Source organism: Myotis davidii, unplaced genomic scaffold, assembly GCF_000327345.1.
Source record: "Myotis davidii unplaced genomic scaffold, ASM32734v1 scaffold2462, whole genome shotgun sequence".
NCBI lineage: Eukaryota > Metazoa > Chordata > Mammalia > Chiroptera > Vespertilionidae > Myotis > Myotis davidii.
In genome coordinates this window covers 32,357-39,485 of record NW_006293046.1, presented here as the reverse complement: position 1 = coordinate 39,485, position 7,129 = coordinate 32,357, and the positions used below count along the sequence as shown (strand labels likewise).

General features: G+C 36.6%; 1 long non-coding RNA gene across 1 annotated transcript in view; it reads left to right on the top strand.

The window, feature by feature from the left end:
* The window catches only part of LOC102767116, an 11,224-nt gene extending 7,021 nt beyond the window's left edge, over window positions 1-4,203 (top strand). Inside the window, exons 2-3 of the long non-coding RNA XR_435819.2 lie at window positions 2,539-2,597; window positions 3,919-4,203. This is a non-coding gene — a long non-coding RNA (uncharacterized LOC102767116). The remainder of the gene's footprint in view (window positions 1-2,538; window positions 2,598-3,918) is intronic.
* The last annotated feature ends 2,926 nt before the right edge of the window (window positions 4,204-7,129 follow it).

Here is a 7,129-nt window from a genome sequence, read left to right as displayed (position 1 = left end):
ACACCGGCAGTCGGACATCCTGGGATCAGGCCTAAACCAACAGTCGACATCCCCCAAAGGGTCCGAGATTGGAGAGGGTGCAGGTTGGGCTGAGGGACACCTCCTCCCGTGCACGAATTTCGTGCACCGGGCCACTAGTACAAAATAATACTGAATGTAAGTTGTAATTGAAAAAAATTAAAAAGTTATAAAAAGAAATTTAGGGAGTAAAATTGGATATTAAGATAGAGGATAGGGAGATAAAACAGTGATTTCCATGTTTTGGGCCCATATAACCAAATGATGGTCATGCCTTTATTGAATTTTGAAATACAAGAAAAATACTAGATTTGAGATGACGTTAGGTTTTGAAAATGTCAAATTTGGATGTCTTTGAAGATATCAGGACAAGATCTTAAACAGGCAATTGGATATATGAGAAATATAAAAGAATGAGTTCTAGGCTTGAGATAAAAAATTGAGAATCTTTGACAATGTAGAAGATAACTGGAAGCAGGAACTTAGATGAGATTACCTCTTCCAAACTAAACTTCAGTATATGAAGTAATATACCTTGCCTGTCCCTATGTAATCTCCCAGTTTACTGCTTAACCCATTGCAATCTGACTTCTACCCTCTCTGCCCTATTGGTGCTGCTCTTCCCAAGGTCACTAGTGACTATTTCAATGCTAAACACAATGGACAATTGTCAGCCTTTACTTTTTTACCTCTTTGTGTCATTTGAAGCTGTTAACAAGTCCTTTTTAAAACTTTCTCCTCTTTTAGATTCTGCTATATCTCTTGCTTTTGGATTTTCTCCCATCTACTTGACCATTTTTAGCAGTCCCATTCATTTATGAACTTTCTATTTGCTTTTTCCCAGGGCTCTCCTCTCTTTTTCCTACGCTGGAGGGATGGAAAATTTAGATCCACAGGAGCCAGGACATGAAAATGAGTGTGAAATAGACTACTTTCACATTAAACATATTGCACATGGAACCATTATGTGTATAGCAATCCCTTTGTTTATATATAAACAGCAGTATTCTTTACTGCCACAAATAATCATATGGGCCCAATGTAGCCATATCTTTCAATTTTTTTAGTAAATTTTAATTTATTTATCTTTATTGTTAAAAGTATTACAGATGACCCCCTTTCCCCACTGACCCCCTCAAAGTTTTTAAGAGGCATAAAATATGAATTTTTATGTGAATATTTCATTTTTTTATATTCTGATGGATTATTCAACTCCATTTCTTTTTTTATACACTATTCTGGACAAATAAATGTTGAAAAGCCTCATGTAGATATTGGCTGCCAAATAGCTATCTCTACTTGAGCAGTTGTATCTGTTCCCGTGGTCTTAACCACTGTCCTAGGTTCATGATTTTTATATCTACTTCGCAGATCCAAAAGCTCACTCCATCCATCTTTCTAAAACACATATCCCTTTGGCCATCCCAGTGACCCTCTGACGTAACATTTCCTCTACCCTCTGAATCAATTTCTATTCTACCCAGTCACCTAAACCCGATTATTCTCTCCCTTATCAACAAACCCAATTGTTGGATTTCTGTCTTTACTATCTTTTAATAACTCTCCTCACCTTTTATTTCTGTTACTAATTCCACTATTTTTATTTAGACCTTTATTAACTCTCTCCTGGATTACTATAGTAATAACAGTGGCAAGCAGTATAGCATAGTGATTAAGATAATAGACTCGAGGCAGACTGCTAGTTTTGCACTTACTAGATGTGTGGTCTTGGATGAATTATTTAATTTCTCTGAACTTCAGTTTCTTGTCTATAAAATGGAGATATTAAGAATATATACTTTTTAAGGTTGACATGAGGATTATATGAGTAAATGTATGTACATCACTTAAAACAGTGAAGAATTTGCTATTATTATTATTAGATTACTTTCTTCCTCTGTGCCACCCACTACTTCTCTTTATTTTATTGTCATACTTGTACTATTGCATTGTAAATGTTGTATATGACACTCTCCTTAATTAGACTATTAGCTCCTTGGAGGTTTGGATTATGTCATAATTACTTCTGGTATCCCCAATACTTAGCAGAATGCTAGACACAAATAGGTGCTAAGTCAATATTTTTGCTTGTACTAAATAAACCTATTTGAGACTCCTTTATTTAATTTGGAATTGAATAATTGCTACACCACACATGATCATTGGAAAGATCAAATGGGAAGACAGATGTGAAAGCCACTAAGCAACTATCAAACTGTAAAGACTTCATAGTAGCACTTCGAAGTTTGCTTGGAATTTTGCAGGATTGGTTTGTGCCTCTTTTCATTTTGGGGAATGAATTAAAGACTTTGCTCAAGGTCACAGCCAATAGTTTTATGGGTCTTCTGTTAAATTACTAGCAAATAGAATTCCTCTAACAAAGTTTCAGGTGAGGAGAATAATGTGTGTAGTCACTAAACTGTGGGACTCAGAAACTTCAGCCTTGCTATGCACAGAACTGAGAATCTGTGGCCTGGGAACTCCCTTCCCAAAGGAACTTACAGTCTTCATTACTTTCAGGAATCTTTCTGAACCTGTCATGACCTATAGACTACATAAAGAGCTGGTCTCTGCTGCCAGTAAGTATTTATGTTACCAGTTAATTGTGTTATCCCGGTTTCTTAATATTTACAGCAATAAGCCTAGAAAACTGCTTGAGGGAAAGTAATTGAGCAGGCAGGGGGGAATACATAGATTTTTATGCACTGCCAAATGAATGTATTCTCACTTGCTGTCTAATTCAAATGCTGTATTATTTTTCATAAGTCAATGATAGTTGAATGGTTTGGAGAAAACTAGCTAACTTGAGGGATGTGATAGGTTATTGATAAATTGTGCCTCTTCCATTGATCCAGAGACAGAGAAGCATCGATCAGATGCCCAAACCTCAGAGGGAAGGTAGGGGAGGGAGGGGGTAAAGGGGAGAGATCAACCAAAGGACTTGTATGCATGCATGTAAGCCAAACCAATGGACACAGACACCAGGGGGTTGAGGGCGTGAGCGGGGGGAGAGGGGGCAATGGGAAGATAAGGACACATATGGAAAACCTTAATCAATAAACAAAAAAATTTAAAAGAAAGAAAAAAGAAAAAAAAAGAACAAGAGCATTAGCTCACACTACCAGGGGACAGCATAATGGTTCCATTAAGCTTGCTGTTTCAAGTTGTTTCCAGCATTTTTTCCTTTTCCAATTCCTTTTAATTGTGTTGTGAGTCTTTACTCCTAATCTGTTATAGCAGCATGTTTTCTATATGTTAAAACTGCAAGTGACAGTGGAGAGGTGCATGGGTTATAAGGCATATAGAATTACCCCAAAAATTGGCTGCTGAAGAAGCATTAAAATTTTTGACCCTAAGTAGTACCTACTGGATCTAATGTGTGGCATGCAGGAAAAAGAATCATGGGGCTTGTCCTTAAAATGAATGTTTGTTGAGGCAAGATACGTATTAATCTTTACTCTGAGCCCTCTAGGTGATTTTCTTAAGAACCACAAGGATGGTGGGTGGGCAAAGGTTTCCATCTGAAAATTTACATGTGGAATGTTAAGAGTGACCTTTTGTACCCCAAATTCTGAATTCTTCTAAGACAGTCTTGTTTTTTCTTCTCATATTTCTCCTCTCTGTTCTAATTTCTTCATCTTCCTAGGCCTATCTTTTTTATTTCTCTTTTTTTTTGCCTTTTGGTCTGTGTCTTCCTCTAGCTCTCTGTCACATTGTCTTTGAGTCTTAGTATATTTTTTGCCATTGTGTTTCTGTGCTTATTTATCTTTCTGTCTCTTTTCATTTCTCTAACACTCTCTTATTATTTATCTTTGCATGTACACATGTGTGTATGTATGAAAGTTTACTTGATACCATTGCCCAGAAGGCAAACCTCTCTCTGTCTCTGTTGTCTCTCAGAGTCTGACAACCTGGATTATCGACTGGGAGCTATTCACTCCTTGGTATATAAGCTACCAGAAAAGAACCGGGAGATGCTGGAACTTCTTATAAGACACTTGGTCAAGTAAGTAAATTCTGGGGTTTCATAAAGAGTTCATATTAGAGGACTGGCTCACATGGTAGCACTGCAAAGAAATTTCCTGTCATATCTAATTCCAAGTCCTCAATTGCTTCATCCTGTACATGCTGAGTGTTCTTTAAGGAAGATGAATTTGCCTGGATCCTAGTCTGTGTTGTCCCAAAGTCATCAGGCATCTCATTTGAGGGGTTGTTACAACTGAGACAATCCCGCCAGGTACAGTGGATCTGAACACAGGCCTTGCTCTCAGATAAACCTGGTTTGTTGCTCCAACTCTACCATTTATTTATTTGGAAAATGTTAAGCAACCCTCAGCCTCTGTTTGGTCATCTCTGAAATGACAATAATATTGCCTACCATGCAGCAGCATTGTTGTGTGGATTTGAATGTACACAGGTAAAGTGCATGGCACTCAGGAGGCTTTCAAGAAATGGGGATTATTTTTAAGATTATAGTCAACTTCTTGCTTGGGTGTGGAAGGACAGTACAGACAGCAGCATTCCAGAGAATAGGGCTGGTAATGGGCTCTAAGATGGGTGTGTGTAAGGGGCATGTGTGCCCCACTTCAATGCTTCCTGGCCAGAGGATTCGATTATGTGAATAAAGACAAATTTACTTGACTAATAAATGGCCAATTGCTGCGTCTTTGGAAGCAGTATGGTGCAGCAGAAAGTAGTATCTCCAAGAGTCAGCAAACCTAGATTCTAGTTTCAGTTCTGTTGCTAGCTTTCTTGATTATCATGGGCAGGTCACTTTCTAGGACACTCTTGGTATTTTAAAAAGTAAAGAAATAAGGCAATAATCTTAGAAAAAAATTTATGCATTTTCAGTGTATTTAACAAAATAAAGTACCCACACATTCACAAAAATGCGGTGATGATATACTTCAACCTCATTTGGAAAGGATCTCAAATACCGAGAATTTATGTCCTTTGTGAAGGTGATTCTTCCGGCTAAGTGGCCCTCCTTGTCTCCTTTTGTGACAAATCCTGGTCACTCTGCATCATTGGATCTTGGGTTACTTGTTATATAATGAAATATCTCTGAGATCTGCTTCAGCTCTGGCATTCTACATTTTTTAAATGAGTATTACAGACACTAATGTAGATAAATAGACTTGACAAGAGGATGGCTTTTATATTTGTTGCCAATGTTTGCAATTTGGGCTACTAGAGTATATTAGGAAATATTTTCTTTGTGAATAAGGTTATTTGTGATGATCTCAGTAATAAGTACAAAAATCAGCACATACGCCATTTCAATGTTAATTTGAAGTTGCCCTGGGGAAAACAGTCTTTGTGTTCAATTTCCAGCTCTATCACTGATTTGCTGTATGACCTTAAGAAAGTTCTATCTACTCTCTGGGCCTCAGTTTGTTCATTTATAACATGAGGGTACTAGACTAGCTAATCTCAAAATGTTCTTCCAACTGATTTTTGAAGAGTCTCAATATGTGAATAAAGCAGTCAAGGACTTGGTTGAGGATTCTCCTGTTAGCAATGGGTGAGTAACACCTTCCTCCATCCACCCAAAGGTTGGCCACCTGCCTTACTATAAGAATCTTGGTTCTTAAAATCCCTAAAACAAAATAAGCAAGAGACAGAACAAACATACAGGACAAAGAAGTAGAAAGACAAATACCCTGAAAAAAATGAAAAAAGCTAATCAACTTTACTCATAATAAGAAAAAATGCAAATTAAACCTAAACTGAGATACCATCTTTTGTCAAATCCTAAGGTGTTACTGTATTCTCTGTTGATGGCAGCAGGTACTCTAATACACCAGTCGCCAAATGGTGGTCCGTGGAACGCTGGTGGTCCGTGAGTTCTGAAAGGTTGGCAACTGCTGCTCTAATATATTGCTGGTGTTAATGCATATAGACCTAGAGGAGGGGGATATGGAAATATCTAACAAATCTGCATGTTGTTACCCTTTTACACAGCAATCTCAATTCTAGGCATTTACTTTGAAGACACCTCCACAAAACAACATATACACGAGGTTCATCATTGCAGCATAATTTTTAATAACAAAAGATTGGAAACAACACAAATGTTTAATACTAGGGGACTAGTTAAGTAAATAATTCAAACAGTGTGGTCATAAAAAAGAATGGGAAAAAAAATCTATGGATTTTGTTTTTGTAGTGATATCCAGGATGTTTTTATAGTGACTTCCAGGATGCGTTACAAATTTTCAGCATATAAAACAGACAGCAACAATAAGAAACACCCAAGTTGTAAAACAGGATATATATATATAATGTACCTTTCTTGTTTGAAAAAAGAGGGAAATAAGAATATAAACACATATTTCCTTACCCTTGTCAAAGGAAGCACAGTAAGATAATTAAAAAAACCCAATGACTCAGAATGCTAACATATTTACCACAAGAACCAGCAATTGTGCTCCTAGGTATATACTGAAGAGAAATGAAAATATATGTTCACACAAAAAAAGAAAATATATGTCCACACAAAAAACTTGTGCACAAATATTCATAGTAGCATGATTCATAGTTTCCCAAAGATAAAAACAACTCAAATGAGACATCAACTGAAGAATGTAAAAATAAAATGTGATGTAAACATACAGCCATGAGAAGGAATCAAGTACTGATATATAGATAAACCTTGAAAACATTATGCTAAGTGAAAGAAGCCAGACACAAAAGGACACATTATATGATTCCATTTACATGAAGTGTTCACAGTGGACAAATCTATAGAGACAGAAAGTAGATTAGTGGTTGCCTAAGGCTGGGACCTGGAAACATGGGAGGAAATGGGGAGTGATGCTAACGGTTATGGGTATTTTGTTTTGTTTCTGAGTGGTGGAAATGTTCTAGGATTAGATAATAGTGATGTTTACACAACTCTGAATATACTAAAAACATTGAATTGTACCCTTTTCCCTTTAAAATGGTGAATTTTGTGGTATGTGAAATATATCTTAATAAAGCTGTTATAAAAAACTAATTAAAATGATTACTAAAGAAGGCAGGTGGTAAGTAGAGTGAAAAGGATATGGATGAATCCTCAAGTCCACCTTTTCTGTGGTTTAGACTTTTTTGAAAAATATTTTTTTAT